Source organism: Triturus cristatus, chromosome 10 (assembly GCF_964204655.1).
Source record: "Triturus cristatus chromosome 10, aTriCri1.1, whole genome shotgun sequence".
Classification (NCBI taxonomy): Eukaryota; Metazoa; Chordata; class Amphibia; order Caudata; family Salamandridae; genus Triturus; species Triturus cristatus.
In genome coordinates, this window is record NC_140593.1 from 556,466,745 (window position 1) to 556,494,079 (window position 27,335).

The 27,335-nt window shown below is 53.1% G+C and overlaps 1 protein-coding gene across 2 annotated transcripts in view; it reads left to right on the forward strand.

Annotated features, from left to right (window-relative positions):
- The first annotated feature begins 6,401 nt into the window (after positions 1 to 6,401).
- LOC146789718 (tetratricopeptide repeat protein 21B-like) overlaps positions 6,402 to 27,335 on the forward strand; it is a 468,517-nt gene continuing 447,583 nt past the window's right edge. For both annotated transcript variants that reach the window (XM_085630126.1, XM_085630127.1), the window contains exon 1: positions 6,402 to 6,696. The gene's annotated coding sequence lies outside the window, so the exon portion shown is untranslated. The remainder of the gene's footprint in view (positions 6,697 to 27,335) is intronic.

A 27,335-nucleotide genomic window follows, 5' to 3' on the forward strand; every position in this document is an offset into this window, starting at 1 on the left:
AATAGGTGACTCTACCAGCTAGCATATAGGGGGTTCTGTTTAGATCTAAAAGAAACCTTTTAGTGATGTTGTAAGGGTGGAACACATGGCCCAAGCGGCGCATGGTGTAGCTTTGCAGGGAGGCATACTGGGCTCGGTAACCGGAGCGCTGTGTGTTGGTAGTGCGACCGTTGGTGTTAGTTTTGCTCTCCCAGGTTGAGAAGAATAAAAAGAGACTTGTACTTGGTTGGCGCCAATTTGATAAGGGACTGTGTTCTTCGCAAATACATGCGCCACCTGTCCAGAATCGTTGCATTTTCAGTATACTACTACACCAAAGCCATATTGGGGCTGTTTGCCTGGTTGGTGTCCTGTGCTCGAGAGGGGCAGATTCGGGCCTCCCGTCCCCGGGTAGGGGAGGGCACTGCTCTCTCTCTAGGTGCAGCTGCTGCATGGGGGGCCTTTGGGGTGCAGCTTGATGATGGCACCATGGGCCAGTGAGTGGCGTGCTCAGTATGAGGCGAAGCCGGCACAAGCCGGTTCCCCCCTCAGCGCAAGGTGTGTACATTGCGCAAGGCTTGTAGTTTGCATGCGCCCATCTCCTGTACTTACTTTGCCAGGCTGTTCAGACTGACTGTGTATACTTGTGATACTCTGCTCCATTTGAGCTACGTCAGTCTCATACTATACCAGGCACTTTGACTCTCAAAGTATCATATATATGTTACTGTCTCACACATGCACACTCCAAGCTAGGGAATATCTCACAAAAGCAGCCTTAAACCTTGGTCTTCTTAATGTTTCTTGTTGGTCAAATGGGCGTAATTACTGATATCGGTATGTCTCCCTCATCTTCATTGTTTGATTTCTAGCAAGAAAGTGTCATTCATAGTCTTTTAAATGTCACTCTTTATGCACTGAAATGATGGAAATGTCACACATAGCAGTTGAAAACCTTGGCAGCCATGTATGGGGGCGACTAGCTCTCGATTGGCTATGCAAGAAAGCTATAATTGTGGCTTATTTATCTTATGCAACTAAGAAGCATTGACTAAGCCAACTGATGGGATTGTTGTAGGTGTAGTGCTCCTTTTGTAGTAAATATAGGGAGGCAATGACATAGCGGCTAAATACCAGGCAATATTCAGCACATTGCCTGAGCAAGCTGGGTAGCCCTGCAGATTAGATGGGCCTGAATAAGCCACACATATACCGCCTACATTCTGGCCCAAGCTGAGACATTTACATAAGTTGTATCACAGCATCGCCAGTTTCTTATACTCAGGCCCATTGGCACTATGGTGATGCATTATCAATTTGCACAGATTTTGAGCCTGCATTAGCCACACATACCTCCTCCAGTCTGACCCCACTGAGACCATTCAGCTCTGGCTCCACTTTGGGTCTGGCTGAGACAATAAAGCCTCTAACTGGTTTAATCTCATTGGACACATGTTGGCACGTTAATGACCATGTAGACGATTGGTTGGCTGGTTTTCCTTGAAGGGTCAGGATGTGGGCAGGCAAAATCAACAGTCGAAAACTCAACAACAGGGGTTGACACACAGTGGAGGGCCCTTGGCTAGGTGCACTGGTAAGCTTTTACCCAGACAGTATTTATTTAGTGGTTATTCAGGTACTAAAGCAGGGATACCTTTTGCAGTATTTACATGCCGGGAAGTACTTAGTGAGGAAGTAATAGTTCCCCTAGCTGCGCAACATGTATATACATTCGTATAGGGTGCTAGTTAAAAGCTTCCTTGGGTCCAACGAGTGCGAGGCTAACGGGGACGACTTGTAAAAGAGATAAACATGAGTAGTTACTCAACACAGTGTGTTAGAAGGGATGTTGCCTAAGCAGAAATCAAACTGGCCTTAAACGCATGATGGAGACAACTAGTGTCATGCCTAAAGAGGAAAAACCTGTGTTAAAGGAAGGGTATGCCTAGGGAGATAGCTTACATATTTCACGGAATTCCGTCAATCCAACATGCCTAAGTAAGCGAGGAATGACCGAGTGATAGGTTGGACCTGTTATTAATTTTATAACACACACCAAGTACTGCAAAGTAGTGACATTTGAACTCATATCAATGGTACTTCCAGGACACATCTCCTTCAGTACACACACCGCCAGACAGGGCTGCTCTCCCCTGGAGCAAAGGGAAGCTAAACACCATAGACGGCATAACGCCAACGTTGGCAATGTTAGCTAAGCTTGCGGCCAGGCAGTGGGCTTGTCCAACTAATGTGATAATGTTAAGGGTTGCAAGCATGCACCAAGAGATGGATCCTCGGGACCATCCAGGACAGACAAAAAGACCTCCCCTATAGCCAGGGAGCCAGGCATTTGCGGAAGCTGCCAGCTAACCTGTGGGTTGTGGTGCAATAAGCTGAAGGGAACATGGGGTCAGAGCATATTTGGCTACCATGATTAAGAAGGATTGTTTTGCCGTTCCTACTGCTCAAGAAGGAGCAAGTATTTGTTCATGTTGTTCACCCTCTTACACGGCAGGTACACGAGGACACCCGTGCTTATGTCACATATCCCATGGCAGGATAGTCACCAAAAGGGGGGAATGGCCATTGACATGCCTTGCCAGGACAGGGATAGCCACTCACACTAACTGGCGCCTCTAGGAAGATAAATGTTAGAAACACAGACTGGGTGTGCTGGACCCAAAACCCTTCACCATAGCTGTGGGGGGCATCAGGCTGTCAGGTGTCTTTGAGGGACGGGCAAGGGCATTAACGGGCCGTAGTGCGTGACACAGCATTTGCAGGGATACAGAAGGGTCCCAGCGGATCCACCAAAGGGACTACAGCGAAACATGTGACACAGAATCTGGTAGTCCGACACCAATACTGGTGTAAGTATCAAGGGTCACAGGTGGATAGTAGGGACCGGGCATCTGTGACCAGTCGAAGGTTCAGCAAGCAGAGTAGGCTTCGTAAGTTGTCACTTCACAAAAGGGTGCAGTGTCTAATAACGGGCACCATACACTTATTCCCTCAAACCTGTTGTAACACCATTACTATGTTCACCAGGGATCAATCGAAAAGAACTATGAAATTGACTGGTCAATGTGGCGAAGTAATGCACCCTAGAATAAGACCACAAGGTGCCTATTAGCAATCAGTTGGGGAGAGGGGAACTTTAGTGGTCTGAATTCAGTCCCTGGCTCCCGGGGCATGGAGCTCGGTCGGGGGAGGCGATGGAGCCTGCGCAAAAGAGGTTTATCTGCGGTATGCGTAAAATCACTAAGCAGAGGGGATTTGGCTTCATTAGACATGGGTGCTACACGCCAAATTCACAGGGTGCTTTGAGGACGATGGGGTACATCTGTCCAGTATAAGCATGGACCTGTTCTTGCTGGATAGTGGAAAGGCCCTTGAAATAGCAGGATGTAAGTAGGAATGCCGGCCTTGGTGGGGGGCCCTGGCTGCGACGGATGCCACACCCAGGGCTGTGGCGGAGTTACAGGGTGACCCAGAGGCGGAAAGGTACTCAGGGGTACCCTCTTCAGGAGCACAAAGGGTGCTGAGGCCTAATATCCCCAGGAAGTCTTTGCGGTGGACCCTGAGGTGCGACAGTGGCCCGTCTGTCCTACGGGCGGTTGGAAACCTGTACAACCACCTGTACAACCGGGGCTCGCTTGAACGCTCCTCCCCTCGTAGGGGGGGGCGTGAGTAAGGAGGTGGACCTATGGTTCACCGGAAGTGGGAGGGGCTATCCCCTCACCACAACCGCTAAGCACCGATAGGCTAGGGCCACAATACAAGTTGGCCCATCAGGTGGTAGGCCACGAGGGGCGGCTTGCCTTTGGATCACCTGTAAGATAACCCACCATGTTGGCATATTTGGTATGCTAATAAACCTGCAACAATTTTTTCACCAAAAAGGTGTCTTGTCCGAGTATTTATGTTACCTGTATGTTGCTGCATGAGGGCTGGTGAGTGTGGCCGATATTGGCACTATGTGGGCTGACCGATGACGTCCCCGCAGGGGACCCTCATAAGATGGCGACCCCTTTAGTGCCACAGGATGGCACACTGAATAACCTAGTGTCCGGAGACCCCTTCGGGTCACGCTCGTCACTTCCGGCCGAGGTGGGAGAAGGGGAGAGGTATAGGTTCCTCTCCCGCCCACTTGGCGGCCTCTTTGTCCCTCACCCTGATGCCGTTTCCCTCCCTACCGCTTACCCGGCGTACTCAGGGTGGGGGGGAAGGATTTTCTAAAAAAATGTATGTGTGTTGCAGGCGGAGTTACAGGGCGATCCAGAGGCAGAAATGTACTCAGGGGTACCCTCTTCAGAAGCACAAGGGGTACTGAGGCCTAATATCCCCAGGATGTCTTTGCGGTGGACCCTGAGGTGCGACGGCGCCCCGTCTGTCCTACGGGCGGTTGGAAACCTGTACAACCGGGGGTCACTTGAATGCTCCGCCCCTCGTGGGGGGGGCGTGAGTAAGGAGGTGGACCAACGGTTCACCGGAAGAGGGAGGGACTATCCCCTCACCACAACCGCTAAGCACCGATTGGCTAAGGCCACGATGCAAGTTGGCCCATCAGGTGGCAGGCCGCGAGGGGCGGCTTGCCTTTGGATCGCCTGTAAGATAACCCACCATGTTGGCATATTTGGTATGCCAATAAATCTGCAGCAATTTTTTCCACCAAAAGGTGTCTTGATGGATTATTTATGTTACCTGTATGTTGCTGCGTGAGGGCTGGTGAGTGTGGCCGATACTGGCACTATGGCCGAGCGGCGATATCCGAGTTACAGCTATGGGCTGCTTTTTTGGGCAGCCTGGGGGGCAGATTTGGGTGGTGTCTCCGTTCGGATGCCCCCAGCGTCCCAGTGGGTGCCTGAGTGGCCTTTCTGGGGGCAGATGGGCGTCCATTACCTCCCTTTTATGAAAGGGCAGAGGTGTCACTCCCTTTCTCTAGCTGGGCCCGCCCACTAATGTATGTATTCACATGGAGCGGGGGCAGGGGGCCTCAGCAGAAATGGCCTTACTTGTTTTCAAGTGTGTTTCACCAGTGTGCAGGGCCGGCTTTAGGGCGGTGCGACCGGTACCACCGCACCGGGTGCTGGCTTCCTGGGGGCGCCGTGTTTGAAAGTTTATTATGCTTTTGAAGCACCTGCTGCAGCGTTTCTTTCCACCGGCAATTACCAGGCCTCACATGAATGTCAAGATAACTGGTGTGATTAATTATTTTCCTGGAGAGAGATCAGCATTTTGTGTTGTTGAGGTTTTGACTTTTAGGTGAAGTTAGTGCAGAGGTTAATATGCCTGCTGCAAAGAACGTGTACCAAGTAGATTACAGAGTGCGTATGATGTAAACAGATCAGCAGGTTACTGCTTTCAAAAGAGACATCCTTTTGTTACTCGCAATTTATAACTTAAAGTCCTAATATAGAATAGTGAGCTATTAACTTTCATCCTAGAACTGCATACACACTGCAAAGTATACATTATTAGAACATTGATTAATGTTGCAAAAAGGGTTAATTTGGCTTGAAATCGATTCTTATTATTAAAGAAAACTCCCAACTAGGCTGTTTCTTTTTCGACTCTGCGTTTGTGCTTCTCCACACCAAGCACTCTTAAACTATACTGCCTACCAGTATGGATGACATGTACTCCTACACTTTTAGTCCTTTGGCTTATGTAACATTTCCTATACACTGATTTACACACGTATGATTGATTGTCTCTGTGTAATGTGTGTGTGTGATGCAAAGTGCTTGGACACCCTACACTGGTATGAGTGGCGCTATATAACTAATTCAATGCATCTGAGAGAGTGTGGTTATGGAGACTTGGTCACTGTTAAAGGATGCTAGTGAGAGAATCCGTGGTGGAGGTGGTCATTGGGGGGGCGCCAACAAACATTGTCGCACAGGGCGCCACCAGCACTAAAGCCGGCCCTGCCAGTGTGAACTAATACGTGCATTGTTTTAATCTAAGTAAAGTTAAGAAAACATGCCTCTGTAAGAGACCCCTCCCCCCACCCTTTTTATAAAACTTTACGGAAGTGGTGTTTTGTGGAAAGGCAATATGGGCCACTTTTTTTAGCGTGCCCGGGCCGATTTTTAATCCCAGTCCAACCCTGCTATTTGTGCGAGTAGCGCCCCCGATGTGAACCACGTAATAAACCCCCTTGCCTAATGCAACTTCCAGTATTGTTCCTTATCATGGATTTTATTCTTTAGACGGTCGCCTTCTATTGAAACAGAGTCAACAGAAAGGGAAAATGAGTTACACCTGGGATCTTTCCTCAGAAAACCCAGTCATGACCTGCGCCACCTTTGGTGAAGTGGAGGGGTCCGGGAGAGGCCGGTCAGTCACTCATGGTCATTACTGATGAGCACCAGCCTCGCTCCCAATTGACAGGATTGCATGCACCTGTGTTGATCCAAGAGCAAGAGAGGGACACAGACTTCCGGGAGGAGTCGGAGAAACAGGCAGCGCGTGAGCTGATGCCCTGTCCCGTGGCAAGATGACGGAAAAGGGCCCCGTTTGGAAACTTGCCAATGCGTATCGGCGAGCCCATCTCAGAGGGGGAGGCCTGGGCCGTCTGCTACGGGTGCTGCCGCCGAACGGAGCTTCTAGGCAGGGGCTCTTCTAAGCAGTTCCCCCACGGGCCCCCATCACAGGACACCGTGGACATAAACCGGGATGGTTCTGTCTTCTTCGCCAGTGGCCGCATAACTGGTAAGAAAATGTTTAGGCACGACCTTCTCTTCATAGCGCTAGTCTCTATGACAACGAAAAGGAACTGGACAGACTATAATAGCGTATTATTTTTAAATTGCATTGACATACTCGAGCAAGGCCTACTGCTGGTTCACGCTGCTCCCAGGGGCATATCGAAAGTTGAAGCCCCCCCCCCCCCCCCCTGTTATGCCCCTGGCTGCTCCTCAGTCTGGATGTCACAGTTGCTGCGTTTGCGCATTTCCCCCAATCCCTTGATGGCTAAGAAGTGCACTTTCATTTAACTAATGGGTGCATTGTGGGAGTTGTAGTCCACGCTTGATTCCGTTAGTACCCCGATGATTTATCGATTTAATGAGTGTTGGATGTAAAGAGCGCTATGGTATTGGTAGCGTTTCACCTGGAGCCAGGTCTGTAAACCTTCGCTGTCTTGACTGATATATTAAGCTAAAAAGCCTTTAATCCAGTCCATCTTTTCCTATCGCAGATCTCAGTGACGAACATCCCTGTGGCTCCTGTTTAGAAAGAGTGCAATGGAAGTGTTGTGGGATTTTTTTTTTTTTTAATTTTTATTCTTTTAAAAAAAATTATTTATTATTTAAATATCTACAGAGGTCCTACGTGTGAAGTATCAAATTCAGGGCCTGTAGCGTGAATGAAAAAGGTGTATATACCTATTTTCGCGAAACAACGATTGGGGTAGAACATAAAGACAGCAAATGTGTAAGAGTTGAAGCCCGTGCATTTATTAGAAAATAATTTAGTCAGTTCACTCAGTTGCCTTGTAATATATGGTTAACAGGTGATACTACCAAATTAAATATTTTTTTTTTAGTACTTGACGTATTAATTTGTTTCTATATGCTGTGTTTAATAACTACGACAAAATATATATACAAAGATGAAAGGCTGCGTTTGTCCTGTAGGAATTTGAGTGCATGACATGCTGATTGCGCACAGGTAGCTGTATCCAATACTTAAATTCCATACAACCAGGGCTTTAAGTGGGGGGGTCCTCTCAAACGGGCGTAGTCAATGTAATTAAGGGCGTGGCTTACAAACACCTAAGCTAAAAATCTGTGTTTAGCACAGTGTGCCGCCCGACTTGTGTTTTGCTGTTCCTGTCGTTGCGTCCAGATATGATACAAGTAACATCACTACAAGTCAGGACTATTGGCTTTGTCAATGGTTGCTAGTTGCATATGATAAATAAGCAGCAACTATGGCTTGTATATAATATTGAACATAATTCCACATAAAGCCCTGGTGGTGACACCACAATGTTGATGCTCCTGAGATTCAAAAAGAGAAGGGAAATCGAGAGAGAAAACGACTCTTGAAAGGATTTCCCTTCCACTACAACGCTCACATCTATGTGCCCACAGTCCGGAAAAAAACACACAGAGCGCCTGTGCCAGGGCACAAAACGCAGACCGATAGAGACCCGTTTCGAGTTCCCCTTAAAAAAAACTGCCAGTGCTCAGACCCGGTGAGACCCGGCCCACTTAAAGCCCTGCATACAACCGTGCCATTTTATTCAAACTGAAAATAACTAATTTTACACGTTTAAAGGCTGACTCGTCCCTGTTATTATGGGCGTCAATCTTGCATCTGCCTGTTAACCCTTGATATCTGCGCATGGATCTCACTCTCTGAGATAGATTACTGGCATTATAGAGATGGTGCTTCACCTGTTTATTAACATTTTTCCTAGTTTGAAATTCTGAGTGCTGGTTCTTGTGTGGTTGAGTACACACTTCGTCAAAAGTGACTCACCAAAGTGCAGAAGCCCGTCAACACAATGTTAAGGCGTGCTCAGCAAAACTATGAAACACATAATTGGACCCCCATTGACCAACATACCGGGTTCTAGCAAAAACAGCTTTTGTGAAAGTCTTCGCTCTGTGCATTTTTGGCCATAATACTATGTTGGCGCTCGGTGTGTACGCCGAGGAGCAGAGAGGAGGCCGCTTGCAACTTGGCGCTGGGGTGTGATGCTGCCGTCTTGTAAGGCACACGCTGGCAAGCAGCTGTGCATCCGAGTACTATGGAGTGATGCTGTGAGGAGCCAGCGTTTTTACACAAAAACGGAATAGGAAACAAGCGTTATTTAACCCCTTCGCTGCTAGGCCTTCCCCCCTGCCCCTTTTTCTGGCTATTTGGGGTAGTTTGCGCTTAGGCCCCTGTAACATTTTGTCCACAAAATATCCACATCAAATGTATGTCCTTCTTTTCCCAAAAGCAAGAGGATTCTAAGGGTACCCAGGGTTTGTGGACTCCCCTTGAGGGGGACCCAGAAATTAGTAAAAATCTAGCACATTTTGGGGTTTTTTGTAAAAAAAAAAAAAAAAAAATTGGAAAAATTTGCGGCAGAAGAAAGCATCTGGTTTGTTCCCTGCAAATAAAAGGGTTGGTGGTGCTGAAATCACCATCTTCTCAGCTTTCAGGGACATGCAGACTTTTATCAGAAAACTGACATTTTCTATACAGTTTCGTCATTTTTTGCACTTTCAACCTCCTTCCAGTTAGTGGTAGAAATAGGTGAAACCAATAATGGATCCCTGAAAGCTATACATTTCTGAAAACTAGACACAATTCTGAATTCTGCAAGGGGTCATTGTGCAGCTCCTAAAAGGTTTTCCTATAGAAATTAATGGTTGAAAATAGAAAAGATTTAAATTGAGTTGTGCCAACGTTTTCACCTGTAACTTTTAAGTATGAATTTTTTTTTTTTTTAAGCAATATACCGTTGCAGCTGTAGGGCCCTTCAGGTTGTGGGGATATACAAGACTTGTAGGTTCACGAAGAACCTGAGGAACCGAGAGCCAATAACTGAGCTGCGTCTTGCAATGGTTTTTTCTTTGTGTACTGGGTATATAGCAATTCTTTTGGTAAAATATAAAGAGTGAAAAATAGACACCAAGGAAACCAATATATTTCTGAAATGGGAACAAAATAGGGAGTTTAGAAGCAGTGTTTTTTTGCACATCTCCAAAATTGTGACTACCGATAAGCATGGGAATTAGAAGTCATTTTTGAAAATGAAATCTTTTTACAAATTGTCTCACAATTTGGAAGGCAGAAATGCAAAGAAAGTCAATTGGTAATAACACTTGTTCTACTATTGTGTGTCTCCCCCCCCTCCCCCCCCCCCCCCCTTCTCCCAAGTCTCCCGATTAAAAACGCTACCTCACTTGTGTGGGTAGGTCTAGTGTCCACGACAGGAAACGTCCCAAAACGCAACATGTGAACACCTGATTTTTACAGTGAAAACTGACCTTTTGTTTGCAAAGTGCCTAGCTCTGCTAGCACCTAGGGAAACGTAGCAAACCTATACATTTTTGAAATCTAGACATCCTGGGGAATTCAGGATGGGGTGACTTGTGTGGCTCTCACCAGGTTCTGTTACCCAGAATCCCTTGCAAACCTTCTTTAAAAAACACAACCATTTTTTCCTCCTTTCTGTAATAGAAAGTTCTGGAATCTGCTCGGATCCACAAAATTCCACTAACCCCGCATTTCCCAAAGTCTCCCGATAAAAATGGCACCTCACTTGTGTGGGTAGGCGTGGTGCCTGCAACAGGAAACAGGCCAAAACGCAATGTGGTTCTGATGGGTTGTCTAGGCAAGATTGGTATATTCTGATTCTTGGAGGAACAAATTCCAATTCAAAACAAGTTGATTTAAACGTGAGCTAGTCCTTTATTCGCACTCGCACATAGGAGTGGGTATGAGAAAAAACCAAGGGGTGGCACAGCCAACACTGTTCTTTCTGCTTTCTTCTCCCAATACGTTTCCACATCTTGACTCACTGGCCTGTTTTCTCTTTAACTCTTGTGCTCAATATCTCACATGCATTCGCATATCCCAAATGTTTTTTACCTACCCTCAAATTGAACAGCCCTGAAGAAGCCCCAGGCCTAAAGGCCATGTAGGGGGCGAAACACGTGTTGGCTGTGCCACCCCTTGGTTTTTTCTCATACCCACTCCTATGTGTGAGTGCGAATAAAGGACTAGCTCACGTTTAAATCAACTTGTTTTGAATTGGAATTTGTTCCTCCAAGAATCAGAATATACCAATCTTGCCTAGACAACCCATCAGAACTCTTGCTAAAACTAGGGGGATAGGGGTTTCCCCCTGTCATTGGGCAAGAACCAGTACCTCTCGACCAACGCTTATTACCTGGCGAGTAAGGGATAGGGGCCTTTCTCCCCTCTTTCGAAGAAAAACAAAACGCAATGTGGACTCTCAACATTTTTACGGTGGATCAACGTTTACAACTTATTGTTTACAACGCAAGCCATTACAACACAAGTCGTTACGACTTGCTGTAGGGGGCAGGTGTTGGATTTTCAATCCAGCACCTTCCCTACTGTTGCACACAATGGAGTTGGAATAGTAAATGATACTATTCCAAACTCCAGCGCGCTCCCACAGCAAGTCATTATAACGAATTGCATTGCAATGGTTTGCGATGTAACATTGCGTTGTTGTAACGACTTGCGTTGTAATGGCATGCGTTGTAACGAGTGCTATTCCATTTTTACAGTGAAAACTGTCCCTTTTTAGCAAAGTGCCTAACTGTGAATTTTGAACCCTAGCTCTGCCAGCACCTAGGGAAACTGTTAGAAGGGGACCCCAGGGGAGACAGGGAGGTTACCTGAACACCCTGAGACCTACCCTCGGGGTAACGTAGCCGGGCACTGGCGGGAGACTCCTCAGGGGAAGAGTCTCGTATCTAGGATCGCACACACGGCACCACACGACAAAGAGACACCACACGGTAGGTTCTTGGGAACGGATCTTTTATCTACTCAACTTCGTCGGATCTTTATGATCACCAAGGTGGAGATGTACAAATAGAGCACGGGCTCAGAGAGTCTCGGTAGGGACAGGGGAAAGCGGGACAGTCTTTGGGGATCCGGATCAATGCAGGGGCGTACCCAACGCACAGCTCACAATCCTCGAGCTGGGGGATACGCTGCGGTCCAGCCGGACCGAGGAAGTCGTTAGGAGCCGCGAGTCACTCAGCAGGGCTCAAGCACAAGTTCGGAGGTCTTACGATCTTCAGGGGAGCCGCGAGTCACTCAGCAGGGCTCAAGCACCAGTTCGGAGGTCTTAAAATCTTCAGGGGAGCCGCGAGTCACTCAGCAGGGCTCAGACGTTACAAGGTTGAAAGGGAGCCGCGACCACGTCAGCAGGGCTCTCGTCGTCCAGAGTTGAATCTGCCAGATAGTCCCACAGCACCCCATGTTATAGGTCAACTCCTCTTTGATGTCCGGGGTCAGTGTAGGCAGGGGTCTTAGCGCCTGGGGGCCGCTCGTTGGCGTTTCCTGCCATGTTGTCCTTTGATCCGTTCAGGGCCGGGTCGGGAGGAGTCCCAGACACCCAGCAGGCGTGGAGCCAGCCCTCAGGGAGGCCGGAGGGCCGATCGAAACCCATCTCCCGAGGGGAGGCCAGAGGTGCGATGGAAACTGCTCCTCCCTCTCTCACTCCATGGGAGCGCGAGGTTCCCCAGCCGGGGCGGCGCCTCTAGGCCTGGGTTGTGCTGGGGCCGGGCGGCCATCGTAGATGCATGAAGTCGACACGCGGGCCCTGTGGTGCTGGGAAGATGGAGGGCACGGACAGGGAAGTCTGGGTCGGGTGTGTGTGGGTCCTGGCGGGCAGGACCGGCTAGGCCGTGTACTGAGGGACTGAATGAGGTGTACGGGTCAGGAGGTGTGGCTAGGAGTCAAGGATGGCCATGCCACAAGGCCGGGTCTAACACGCGTCCCCCCCCCCCCCCCCCTCCACCCCCTTCCCCCCCCCAGCTGAAAGCCGGAGAGAACTACCCATCCTCTTGGGGGTTCTCTTCGCTGAGGTGGAAGAACCGGGAGAGGCCGTCAGTGTTGGCGTGGTCAGTACCAGGGCGGTGCTCTACGGTGAAATCCATCCCCTGGAGGGAGATTGACCACCGCAATAGTTTGGGGTTTTCCCCTCGCATCTGCATGAGCCATCGCAGGGGGCGATGGTCGGTTTGGACTTCGAAGTGGGTGCCGAACTGATAGGGTCGTAATTTCTTAAGGGCCCAGACTACGGCGAACGCCTCGCGCTCAATGGTGCTCCATTTCTGTTCTCTGGGTAACAGCCTTCGGCTGAGGAAGGCTACGGGCTGGTCTAGGCCTTGGTCATTCACCTGTGACAGGACTGCCCCAATGCCATGCTCGGAGGCATCAGTTTGTACCACAAACTCCTTGGAGTAGTCGGGGGGCCTGGAGCACGGGGGCAGTACACATGGCCGCTTTCAGGGCATCGAACGCCTCCTGGCAGGCAGAGGTCCACTGCACTTTCTTGGGCTGTTTCTTGGACGTGAGTTCCGTGAGGGGACCGACGAGGCTGCCGTACCCCCGGATGAATCTCCGGTAGTAGCCGGTGAGGCCCAGAAAGGCTCGGACCTCCGTTTGGGTAGTTGGTGGTTCCCAGGCTAGGATGGCGTCGATCTTAGGCTTCAGAGGGGCGACCTGCCCGCTTCCGACTCGGTGCCCTAGGTAGACCACCGAACCTTGCCCAATCTGACACTTGCTGGCTTTTACTGTGAGGCCTGGCTGGCGCTGGGCCGTTAGCACCCTCCGGAGGTGCTGGAGGTGCTCACTCCATTCGGAACTGAAAACAGCGATATCGTCTAGATATGCGGCGCTGAACTTTTCTAGCCCGGCCAGGACTCTATTTACCAGTCGCTGGAAGGTGGCCGGGGCATTTTTCATCCCGAAGGGCATCACGCGAAAGCAATAGTGCCCATCCGGGGTGGAGAAGGCGGACCGCTCCTTGGCTCCTTCTGTGAGCGCAATTTGCCAGTACCCGCAGGTTAGATCGAATGTGCTGAGAAAATGAGCCGACCCGAGACGGTCAATGAGCTCGTCTGCTCTGGGAATGGGGTGAGCGTCGGCTCGGGTGACTTCATTGAGTCCCCGGTAGTCCACACAGAATCGGAGTTCTGGGGCGACACCGGGGGCCGCTGCTTTCGGGACCAGTACCACGGGGCTGGCCCAGGGGCTGTCTGAGGGTTCGATCACCCCCAAGGTCAACATCTTCGAGACCTCGGCCTGAATGCAGGACCGGACTCGATCAGGGACTCGGTAGGCTCGTTGCTTCACCGGCGGGCTGTCTCCGGTGTCCACGTCATGGACACACCAGTCGGTGACTTTGGGGACGAGAGAGAATAAGTCGGGGAACTGCCCTAAGAGCTGGCGGCAGTCCTCGCGTTGCTGGGAAGTGAGGGATGGAGAGAGGTTCACTCCTTCCACGGAGCCATCCTTCTCCTTGGTACACAGGAGGTCAGGGAGGGGATCCGACTCCTCCTCGGCCCCGTCATCGGTGGCCAGCATGAGACTCAGCTCCGTCCGCACGAAGTGGGGCTTGAGGCGGTTCACGTGCAGGACCCGAAGGGGGTCCCGAGGCGACTGGACGTCCACCAAGTACGTGACCTGGCTCTTCCGCTCAACGACTTTGAAGGGCCCGGTCCATTTATCCTGGAGGGCGCAAGGTTTCACGGGGGCCATGACCCATACCTGCTGGCCTGGCTGGAACTCGACCAAAGTGGTATTCTGGTCGTACCAGCGCTTCATTTCTTCCTGGCTCGCCTCCAGGTTGGCCTCGGCCATTTCTCGAAACTTCCTAGTCTGGTTTTGGAGGGTCAGAACGTATCGGAACACATCTTGGGGGGGGGGGGGGCCTCAGGGCGCCGCCTCCCACCCTTCCTTGACCAGGCTGAGGGGCCCCCGGACGGGGTGCCCATACAGTAACTCAAAGGGGCTGAACCCCAAGGATTCCTGGGTAACTTCCCGGTAGGCGAACAAAAGGCAGGGGAGCAGGACGTCCCACTTGCGCCGGAGGGGCTCTTCCAGGCCCGCGATCATCCCCTTCAGAGTCCAGTTAAACCGCTCTACTAGGCCATTTCCTTGGGGGTGGTACGGTGTGGTGAACTTATAGGACACTCCACATTGTTGCCACAGGGACGTCATGTATTTGGAGATAAAGTTTGTCCCGCGATTGCTCACGACCTCGCGGGGAAAACCCACACTGGAAAAGATCCCCATCAACGCCCGGCCCACCACGGGGGCGGTGATGGTGCGTAGGGGAATGGCCTCCGGGTGGCATGGTCCACTAGGACGAGGATGAAGTGGTGACCTTGTGAGGTTGGGGGGTCCAGGGGCCCCACGATGTCGATCCCGACCCGTTCGAACGGGGTATGGATGACAGGGAAGGGTTGGTGGGGAGCCTTGCCCTTTCCTCCACTTTTCCCACTAGCCTGGCACGTGGGACAGGACTTGCAGTGGGTTTCTACATCTGCTTTCATTTTAGGCCAGTAAAAGCGAGTCACTAGGCGACTGTAGGTTTTGTCTTGGCCCAAGTGGCCTGCGAGGGGGACATCGTGGGCCAAGCCCAGGAGGAAGTCTCGGAAGCGTAGGGGTGCCACCAGCACCCGGGCTGATCCTAGCTCCACCGCCTTCTGCTCGCTGTACAAAAGGTCATTTTCCCAATATAGCCGGTGTGTTCCAGATTGGTCGCCCGCGGCTTGGGCCTCTGCTTGCTGCCGGGGTCTGACCAGGGAGGGACAGGTAGCTTGCTCCTGGCAGAACTCCTCTCGGCAGGGGCCCCCCTTGTGGCGCCACTGGGCCAACTCGGGCAGATCGCCTAACTCTGCGATCTGTGCGGGGTCGGACGGTAGGGGTTCGTCGCTGGAGACAGATTCTCCACGTGGGGAGATGTGGGGGACCTCGGCTGGGACAATCCTGTCCTCGTTGGCAGGTGCGTCCTCGACTTCCCCAAGGGGGGGCAGTTGGGCCGCCATAGATCGGGTGGTGGCGCACACCCACTCGGGGAGACCCATCATCCCTAGGTGGGCCTTGCGCTCGACTTGCTGCCAGGGGGAACTTTCCAAGTCGTTCCCCAGGAGACAGTCGACCGGCTGGGAGGTTCGCACTGCTACTTTCAATTTACCGACCACTCCGCCCCATTCAAAAGGCACCAGGGCTACCTTACAGAGACTCTCAGTGTTGTCAGCTGCAATTACAGGGCAAAATATATTGGGGAGGATCTGGTCTTCGTGGACTAAGTGGCTGAGGACACCGGTGATGCTCGCCCCGGTGTCACGAAGGGCCTCTACCTGTTGGCCATTGATCGTCACTAGCTGCCCGTATTTCTTCGTGTTGGAGGGCAGGAGGCTCCCAGGGACCATTTCTCTGTCTCCTAATGATGCCAAGGCCATGGCGGCGGGTTCCCATTCTACGGTCTCCTCAATCTCCTCCCCTAGGGCTACATTGGCTATCTGTCTGGCTGGGGGGGCTGTAGTGGGGATGCGCAGGGCCATGGGGCATTCGGGGTCATTGGCGTAATGCCCGGGCTTCTGGCAACGGAAACAAGTGATGGTCACCCGGTGCCCCCGTCTCACGGGGGGACCGGATACAGCTGGTGGGGGTGCCGGGAAGTGCGGAGGTTGGCTTTTCGGAGGACTGGACTGGGATTCCCTCTGCCCTCCCTGGTTTCCCCCCCCCTCTCTGGCGGGGTGGTCCCTGACTGGCTCGGGGGTATTCTCCTACAGGGCCCGGGAGACCCGGGTGTTGGTCCAGCGAGCCGCCTCGACAGCCAGCTTCCTCGGATCCGTGAGCTTGCTGTCGAGCAGATGCTGACGTAGCTCCACAAAGCAGTTCGCCGCCAGGTGTTCCCATAACATAAGGTCGGTTAGTTCGTCCAGGGTGGTTACTTTACTGCCCTTAATCCACCCGTCGAATGCACGGCTGAAAAAGTTCACATACTCCACCCACGTGGTGCCGGGGATCTTCTTGCAGTCCCGGAACTGCTGGCGGTACATCTCCGGGGTGAGGCCGTACCTTGTGAGGAGGGCCTCCTTCATGTGGCTGTAGGAGGTCTGCATGGAGGATGGTAGGTCGAGCAGGGTGTCTCTCCCCTCGCTCAAAAATCGGCCCCACAACCCGGCCCCCCAATCTTTCTGCGGGACTCGGTGGGAGGTCATGGCGACCTCGTAGGCCTTGAACCATTGTTGGATGTCATCGTTTTTGTAATATTCATTGACCACATCTTTGGGGATGTGGACCTTCTGTTCCGCCGGTGGTGGCGCCCCCTGGTTCTCCGGGGGTCGAGCTTCTTCGCTCCTTGCCTTGAGCTCGATTTCTTTCAAGCTGCGTTCGTGCTCCAGTTGAAGTCTTCGTCCTTCGTGCTCTCGTTGGAGTTTCTTCTCTTCCAGTTCGCCTTGTACTCGCATCTGTTCCACTGCTAGCTTCTTCTCCGCTAATTTCAACTCGCCCTCAATTTTCAGTTTGGCCAGTTCGAGTTCGTGATTACGACTTATCTCTCTGTCTGCGAGTTCTTCCGGGGATAGACCCCCGTCTGGTACGAACCTTCGTACCTGGTTGCTGCTGCTTTCTCTTGGGGAGAGTCCAGCTTCGTCATGGAGCTCCACCGCTCCTTCTGGGCGGGGGGCTCCAGATTCCACCCAAGCTTTCAGTGCCTTCTGCATATCGTCTTTGGTGTTGAGACCAGTGGTAGCGATTTTTAGTTCTTTGCAGAATTGCTTCAGTTCTTTGTGCGTGTACTCTTCCAGTTGTTCCGCCTGGAACACAGCACTCGCATTGGTTTCTGTGAGACTCATGGCGTTTTCTTCTGCCGTCTTTGCCGGTAGTGCGTCAGCCGCTTGCGGTACGATCTCTAGATGATGGGCCCGAATCCCGTCGCTTGCCACCAATGTTAGAAGGCGACCCCAGGGGAGACAGGGAGGTTACCTGAACACCCTGAGACCTACCCTCGGGGTAACGTAGCCAGGCACTGGCGGGAGACTCCTCAGGGGAAGAGTCTCGTATCTAGGATCGCACACACGGCACCACACGACAAAGAGACACCACACGGTAGGTTCTTGGGAACAGATCTTTTATCTACTCAACTTCGTCGGATCTTTATGATCACCCAGGTGGAGATGTACAAATAGAGCATGGGCTCAGAGAGTCTCGATGGGGACAGGGGAAAGCGGGACAGTCTTTGGGGATCCGGATCAATGCAGGGGCGTACCCAACGCACAGCTCACAATCCTCGAGCTGGGGGATACGCTGCGGTCCAGCCGGACCGAGGGAGTCGTTAGGAGCCGCGAGTCACTCAGCAGGGCTCAAGCACAAGTTCGGAGGTCTTACGATCTTCTGGGGAGCCGCGAGTCACTCAGCAGGGCTCAGAGGTTCCAAGGTTGCAAGGGAGCCGCGACCACGTCAGCAGGGCTCTCGTCGTCCAGAGTCGAATCTGCCAGATAGTCCCAGAGCACCCCTTGTTATAGGTCAACTCCTCTTTGATGTCTGGGGTCTATGTAGGCAGGGGTCTTAGCGCCTGGGGGCCGCTCGTTGGAGTTTCCTGCCATGTTGTCCTTTGATCCTTTCAGGGCCGGGTCGGGAGGAGTCCCAGACACCCAGCAGGCGTGGAGGCAGCCCTCAGGGAGGCCGGAGGGCCGATCGAAACCCATCTCCCGAGGGGAGGCCAGAGGTGCGATTGTTAGACCCGGCCTCGTGGCATGGCCATCCCTGACCCCTGGCCACACCCCCTGACCCGTACACCTCATTCAGTCCCTCAGTACACGGCCTAGCCGGTCCTGCCCACCAGGACCCACATACACCCGACCCGGACTTCCTGTCCGTGCCCTCCATCTTTCCAGCACCACCGGGCCCGCGTGCCCACTTCCTGCACCTACTATGGCCGCCCGGCCCCAGCACAACCCAGGCCTAGAGGCGCCACCCCGGCTGGGGAACATCGCGCTCCCATAGAATGAGAGAGGGAGGAGCCATTTCCATCACACCTCTGGCCTCCCCTCGGGAGATGGGTTTCGATCGGCCCTCTGGCCTCCCTGAGGGCTGGCTCCACGCCTGCTGGGTGTCTGGGACTCCTCCCGACCCGGCCCTGAAAGGATCAAAGGACAACATGGCAGGAAACTCCAACGAGCGGCCCCCAGGCGCTAAGGCACCTGCCTACATGCACCCCGCACATCAAAGAGGAGTTGACCTATATCAAGGGGTGCTCTGGGGCTATCCGGCAGATTCGACTCTGGACGACGAGAGCCCTGCTGACGTGGTCGGGGCTCCCTTGCAACCTTGGAACCTCTGAGCCCTGCTGAGTGACTCGCGGCTCCCCTGAAGATCGTAAGGCCTCCGAACTTGTGCTTGAGCCCTGCTGAGTGACTCGCGGCTCCCCTGAAGATCGTAAGACCTCCGAACTTGTGCTTGAGCCCGCTGAGTGACTCGCGGCCCCTGAAGACTCCTGGTCCGGCGTGTCCCCCAGCTCGAGGATTGTGAGCTGTGCGCTGGGTACGCCCCTGCATCTATCCGGATCCCCAAAGACTGTCCCGCTACCCCCTTCCCTACCGAGACTCTCTGAGCCCGTGCTCAATTTGGACATAGCTACCTTGGTGATCATAAAGATCTGACGAAGCTGAATAGATAAAGATCTGTTCCCAAGAACCTACCGTGTGGTGTCCCTGTGCCGTGTGTGCGATCCTAGATACGAGACTCTTCCCCCTGAGGAGTCTCCCGCCAGTGCCCGGCTACGATACCCCGAGGGTAGGTCTCCGGGTGTTCAGGTAACCTCCCTGACTCCTCTGGGGTCACCTTCTAACATTGGTGGCAAGCGACGGGATTCGGGCCCATCATCTAGAAATCGTACTATAAGCAGTGGACGCACCACCGGCAAAAACGGCAGAAGAAAACGCCATGAGCCTCACAGAAACCAACGCGAGTGCTGTGTTCCAGGCGGAACAACTGGAAGAGTACACGCACAAAGAACTGAAGCAATTCTGCAGAGAACAAAAAATCGCTACCACTGGTCTCAACACCAAAGAAGATATGCAGAAGGCACTGAAAGCTTGGGTGGAATCCGGAGCCCCCCGACAAGGAGCGGTGGAGCTCCATGACGAAGCTGGACTCTCCCCAAGAGAAAGCAGCAGCAACCAGGTACGAAGCTTCGTACCAGACGGGGGTCTATCCCCGGAAGAACTCGCAGACAGAGAGAGATAAGTCGTAATCACGAACTCGAACTGGCCAAACTGAAAATTGAGGGCGAGTTGAAATTAGCTGAGAAAAAGCTAGCAGTGGAACAGGTGCGAGTACAAGGCGAGCTAGAAGAGAAGAAACTCCAACGAGAGCACGAAGGACGAAGACTTCAACTGGAGCACGAACGAAGCTTGAAAGAAATCGAGCTCAAGGCAAGGAGCGAAGAAACTCGACCCCCAGAGAACCGGGGGGCGCCACCACAGGTGGAACAGAAGGTCCACATCCCCAAAGATGTGGTCAAGGAATATTACAAGAACGATGACATCCAACAATGGATCAAGGCCTACAAGGTCACCATGACCTCCCACCGAGTCCCGCAGAAAGATTGGGGGGCCGGGTTGTGGGGCCGATTTTTGAGCGAAGGGAGAGACACCCTGCTCGACCTACCATCCTCCATGCAGACCTCCTCCAGCCACATGAAGGAGGCCCTCCTCACGAGGTACGGCCTCACCCCGGAGATGTACCGCCAGCGGTTCCGGGACTGCAAGAAGATACCCGGCACCACGTGGGTGGAGTATGTGAACTTTTTCAGCCGCGCATTCGACTGGTGGATTAAGGGCAGCAAAGTAACCACCCTGGACGAACTGACTGACCTCATGTTATGGGAACACCTGGCGGCGAACTGCTTTGTGGAGCTACGCCAGCATCTACTCGACAGCAAGCTCACGGATCCGAGGAAGCTGGCTGTCGAGGCGGATCGTTGGACCAACACCCGGGTCTCCCGGGGCCCTGTAGGAGAATACCCCCGAGCCAGTCAGGGACCACCCCGCTAGAGAGGGGGGGGAACCAGGGAGGGCAGAGGGAACCCCAGTCCAGTCCCCCGAAAAGCCAACCTCCCCACTTCCCGGCACCCCCACCAGCTGTATCCGGTCCACCCGTGAGACGGGGGCACCGGGTGACCATCACTTGTTTCCGTTGCCAGAAGCCCGGCCATTACGCCAATGACCCCGAATGCCCCATGGCCCCGCGCGTCCCCACTACAGCCCCCCCCGCCAGACAGATAGCCAATGTAGCCCTAGGGGAGGAGATGGAGGAGACCGTAGAATGGGAACCCGCCGCCATGGCCTTAGTATCATTAGGAGACAGAGAAATGGTCCCTGGGAGCCTCCTGCCCTCCAACACGAAGAAATATGGGCAGCTAGTGACGATCAATGGCCAACAGGTAGAGGCCCTTCGTGACACCGGGGCGAGCATCACCGGTGTCCTCAGCCACTTAGTCCACGAAGACCAGATCCTCCCCAACCTATTTTGCCCTGTAATTACAGCCGACAACACTGAGAGTCTCTGTAAGATAGCCCTGGTGCCTTTTGAATTGGGCGGAGTGGTCGGAAAATTGAAAGTAGCAGTGAGAACCTCCCAGCCGGTCGACTGTCTCCTGGGGAACGACCTAGAAAGTTCTCCCTGGAAGCAAGTCGAGCGCAAGGCCCACCTAGGGATGATGGGTCTCCCCGAGTGGGTGTGCGCCACCACCCGATCTATGGCGGCCCGACTGTCCCCCCCCGTGGGGAAGCCGAGGACGCACCTACCAACGAGGACAGGATTGTCCCAGCCGAGGTCCCCCACATCTCCCCACGTGGAGAATCGGTCACCAGCAACGAACCCCTACCGTCCGACCCCCGCACAGATCGCAGAGTTAGGCGATCTGCCCGAGTTGGCCCAGTGGCGCCACGAGGGAGGCCCCTCCCGAGAGGAGTTCTGCCAGGAGCAAGCCACCTGTCCTTCCCTGGTCGGTCCCCGGCAGGAAGCCGAGGCCCAAGCCGCGGGCAACCAATCTGGAACACACCGGCTATATTGGGAAAATTACCTTTTGTACAGCGAGCAGAAGGCGGTGGAGCTAGGATCAGCCCGGGTGCTGGTGGTACCCCTACGCTTCCGAGACTTCCTCCTGGGCTTGGCTCACGATGTCCCCCTCGCAGGCTACTTGGGCCAAGACAAAACCTACAGCCGCCTAGTGACTCACTTTTACTGGCCTAAAATGAAAGCAGATGTAGAAAACCACTGCAAGTCCTGTCCCACGTGCCAGGCTAGTGGAAAAAGTGGAGGAAAGCGCAAGGCTCCCCTCCAACCCTTCCCGGTCGTCAATACCCCGTTCGAGCGGGTCAGGATCGACATCGTGGGGCCACTGGACCCCCCCAACCTCACAAGGTCACCGCTTCATCCTCGTCCTAGTGGACCATGCCACCCGATACCCGGAGGCCATTCCCCTGCGCACCATTACCGCCCCCGTGGTAGGCCGGGCGCTGATGGGGATCTTTTCCCGTGTGGGTTTTCCCCGCGAGGTCGTAAGTGATCGCGGAACGAACTTTATCTCTAAATACATGACGTCCCTGTGGCAACAATGTGGAGTGTCCTATAAGTTCACCACACCGTACCACCCCCAAGGAAATGGCCTAGTAGAGCGGTTTAACCAGACTCTGAAGGGAATGATCGCGGGCCTAGAAGAGCCCCTCCGGCGTAAGTGGGACGTCCTGCTCCCCTGCCTCTTGTTCGCCTACCGGGAAGTTCCCCAGAAGTCCTTGGGGTTCAGCCCCTTTGAGTTACTCTACGGGCACCCCGTCCGGGGGCCCCTCAGCCTGGTCAAGGAAGGATGGGAGGCGGCGCCCCGAGGCCCCCCCCGAGATGTGTTCCGATACGTTCTGACCCTCCGAAACCAGACCAGGAAATTTCGAGAACTGGCCGAGGCCAACCTGGAGGAGAGCCAGGAGGAAATGAAGCGCTGGTATGACCAGAATGCCACTCTGGTCGAGTTCCAGCCGGGCCAGAAGGTATGGGTCATGGCTCCCGTGAAACCTTACACCCTCCAGGATAAATGGACCGGGCCCTTCAAAGTCGTCGAGCGTCGGTCACGTACTTGGTGGCGTCCAGTCCCCTCGGGACCCCCTTCGGGTCCTTCACGTGAACCGCCTCAAACCCCACTTCGTGCGGAGCTGGGTCTGCTGCTGGCCACCGATGACGGGGCCGAGGAGGAGTCAGACCCCCTCCCTGACCTCCTGTGTACCCAGGAGAAGGATGGCTCCGTGGAAGGAAGTGAACCTCTCTCCATCCCTCACGTCCCAGCAACGCGAGGACTGCTGCCAGCTCCTAGGGCAGTTCCCCGACTTATTCTCTCTCGTCCCCAAGGTCACCGACTGGTGTGTCCATGACGTGGACACCGGAGACAGCCCGCCGGTGAAGCAACGAGCCTACCGAGTCCCTGATCGAGTCCGGTCCTGCATTCAGGCCGAGGTCTCGAAGATGTTGACCTTGGGAGTGATCGAACCCTCCGACAGCCCCTGGGCCAGCCCTGTGGTACTGGTCCCGAAAGCAGCGGCCCCCGGTGTCGCCCCAGAACTCCGATTCTGTGTGGACTACCGGGGACTCAATGAAGTCACCCGAGCCGACGCTCACCCCATTCCCCGAGCAGACGAGCTCATTGACCGTCTCGGGTCGGCTCATTTTCTCAGCCCATTCGATCTAACTTGTGGGTACTGGCAAATTGCGCTCACAGAAGGAGCCAAGGAGCGGTCCGCCTTCTCCACCCCGGATGGGCACTATCGCTTTCGCGTGATGCCCTTCGGGATGAAAAATCCCCCGGCCCCCTTCCAGCGACTGGTAAATAGAGTCCTGGCCGGGCTGGAGAAGTTCAGCGCCGCATATCTGGACGATATCGCGGTTTTCAGTTCCGAATGGAGTGAGCACCTCCAGCACCTCCGGAGGGTGCTAACGGCCCTGCGCCAGGCAGGCCTCACAGTAAAAGCCAGCAAATGTCAGATTGGGCAAGGTTCGGTGGTCTACCTAGGGCACCAAGTCGGAAGCTGGCAGGTCGCCCCTCTACAGCCTAAGATTGACGCCATCCTAGCCTGGGAACCACCCACGACCCAAACGGAGGTCCGAGCCTTTCTGGGCCTCACCGGCTACTACCGGAGATTCATCCGGGGGTACGGCAGCCTTGTTGGTCCCCTCACGGAACTCACGTCCAAGAAACAGTCCAAGAAAGTGCAGTGGACCTCTGCCTGCCAGGAGGCATTCGATGCCCTGAAAGCGGCCATGTCTACTGCCCCCGTGCTCCAGGCCCCCGACTACTCCAAGGAGTTTGTGGTACAAACTGATGCCTCCGAGCATGGCATTGGGGCAGTCCTGTCACTGGTGAATGACCAAGGCCTAGACCAGCCCGTAGCCTTCCTCAGGCGAAAGGCTGTTACCCAGAGAACAGAAATGGAGCACCATTGAGCGCGAGGCGTTCGCCGTAGTCTGGGCCTTCAAGAAACTCCGACCCTATCTGTTCGGCACCCATTTCAAAGTCCAAACCGACCATCGCCCCCTGCGATGGCTCATGCAGATGCGAGGCGAAAACCCCAAACTATTGCGGTGGTCAATCTCCCTCCAGGGGATGGACTTCACCGTAGAGCACCGCCCTGGTACTGACCACGCCAACGCTGACTGCCTCTCCCGGTTCTTCCGCCTCAGCGAAGAGAACCCCCAAGAGGATGGGTAGTTCTCTCCGGCTTTCAGCTGGGGGAGACGCGTGTTAGACCCGGCCTCGTGGCATGGCCATCCCTGACCCTTGGCCACACCCCCTGACCCGTACACCTCATTCAGTCCCTCAGTACACGGCCTAGCCGGTCCTGCCCACCAGGACCCACACACACCCGACCCGGACTTCCTGTCCGTGCCCTCCATCTTCCCAGCACCACCTGGCCCGCGTGCCCACTTCTGCACCTACGATGGCTGCCCGGCCCCAGCACAACCCAGGCCTAGAGGCGCCAGCCCGGCTGGGGAACATCGCGCTCCCATAGAATGAGAGAGGGAGGAGCCGTTTCCACAACCACACAACCACAACCACACAACCACAACCACACAACCACACCCACAACCACACAACCACCCACACAACCACCCACACAACCACCCACACAACCACCCACACAACCACCCACACAACCACCCACACAACCACCCACACAACCACCCACACAACCACCCACACAACCACCCACACAACCACCCACACAACCACACACACAACCACAACCACACCCACCCACCCACAACCACACCCACCCACCCACAACCACACCCACTCAACCACCCACACCCACTCAACCACCCACACCCACTCCACGCCACACGCCCACTCCACGCCACACACCCACTCCACGCCACACACCCACTCCACGCCACACACCCACTCAACCACCCACACCCACTCAACCACCCACACCCACTCCACGCCACACACCCACTCCACGCCACACACCCACTCCACGCCACACACACACACACAACACAACCACACACAACTTAAGGGAATCTGGTAACGGAAAGCGAAAGAACTCTATCCAAAATCACACGTTTTCTGTCCAGTCAGAAAGTATGACTTAGCCCCAACGAGTCCTTGTTTTGTAGCTAAGCAGATAGTCAATTATTTCAGTAAGCCTGACGCGACATTAGAAAAAGAGAAATATAGTGCAATTATTGGGCACGCATTGTTTACCTTGTAACCGCGTAAATATTTGCTGCACATTTTTCATTTTTTTTTTTTTACCATGTAACTGCCTTCATTTATTTTACCTTGTAACCACGTAAAGATTAGCCATGCATTCCTCCCAATTAAGCAACAAACTGTATTGCAGCCGCAAAGCCACAAGTAAAGTGATCGCAAAACTGAAAGCAAAGCCACCAGTAAAGCGATCGCGAAACCGAAAGCAATCGCTTTTGGAAGCGGAGACAGCCACCAATGGTGCGTGCGCCACAGACAGCCATATGCTTTCAATTATTGCACCCGTTATTGGGCACGATAATTGAAACCAGATAGGTTTTAGTGCGCGTAACAGACACCAACAGGCCGTGGGCGGAGCGATGCACCTGCCTTTGGCCTATTGTGTGCTCTGTCTAAAAAATACAGCCACTAAAAGCCCAATAATGGAAGACAAAACAAAAAACACACGCACAAGCGTGTACGATTCCAGGGTTAATTTCTGAACCCCGGACAAAAGGACTCTTGCTGCGTGAGCACTGCTGCGCAGTGCAACGCTAGGCACAAGACCTAAAAACGGACAAGCTAAAAAAAGATATGATGGTTCACACAAGATAAAGCATATCCATATTTGGCTAGCAACTTCTACCAAGATGGACAGCGTGAGGGAGGACGAAACAATCAATCCTATGCCAAAAAGCATAAAATGCTCACATTCTAAGACAAATACTCATCTGACTCTGACTGCGACTGTCCAGGAGCTAGTGACGGAGCTACCTTTTTAACCCTAGAAATCAAAGAGGCCAACAAGGAGATCAGTACTGTCACCAAGCACAGTACCCTTTTTTGCAGAGGGGCCGTGCCAGGGGCTGCAACAGATACCAGAGACGGGAGAGGAACTATTACCAGCAGATGGAGCCACAATATCTGCAACCATATAGGAGTACAAAAAATCAGCAGTATTGGAGAACATGAAGGAAGTATGTTATGGCAATACAGATACCATCCTAGTTTTTAATTTGTCCAGATATGACCTCGCAGAGGAGGAAAGCACCCTCCTCAGCAAAGGCCTGTCTTTTGTTCCGAGTACTCGGAATAATTTATTCAAACTAAACCAAGACATCCTTGCCCTTTTCCATTAAAGTGAGATTTAAAAACTTCTTCGCGCAAAACGCACCGTTAGAACAAGAGACACACCTTTCTGGGTGCAGGCCTCCTTCTAAATTTGCGCCAACTCTAGAAATGGTGGCCCGTAGGTGGCCATTTTCGAAAAATCAGTAATCTGAGATCTTCAAGGTATTACCAACTATGTTCCAACGGTTCCACCCAACTTGACCACTCAAGAAATGGATGCACAAAGACCACTACAGACAGAATAATGCTAATATCACGATCAAGCTGTGCGATAAAGCCGGAGGCATAGTGCTCATGGATACCGAGATCTACATGGCCAAAATTACATGCATGCTAGAAGTTCCAGAACACTACAAAAGAGTAAACAGAGTAGTCCTAGAACAACTGAAGGCACGGATAGAAACTGCTACATCTAGAGCCCTGATGGAGGGACACATCTGTAAGAAAGAGTGGGATTTCCTCAACAGAACAGATGCTATTATTCCTGCAACATAGAGTTCCTAAAACACATAGACTTCCATGATCCCCCCCCCCCCCCCATTGCGACCAATCGATTAATCCATTAATTCGAGCACAGAGCCACTTTCTAAATATGTGGATGCCTTTTTATGTCCACTTACAACACAGTACGCATCCTACATTGGAGACACTAGGCACATGATAGCCAAAATAGAACATATGCCATTAACAAAGAGCTTCAGTTTCTGGTCACCCCATACATAGAGGCATTATATACCAACATTGCCCAGGATCTAGCCATTGAATCTGTGGCATCTTTTCTGGCTAGAGTTCCTGGGGATAGACGGGACTCATTTATTTTAGAAAGCCTAGATCTTCTCCTACACAACAACTATTTTGAATTAGATGACACTTTATATCAACAGATTAAGGGTACCAGTATGGGGGCCTCATGTGTCCCCAGTGTAGCTAACATCTTCATGGGAGAATATGAACACAAGTACATCTTTAACCC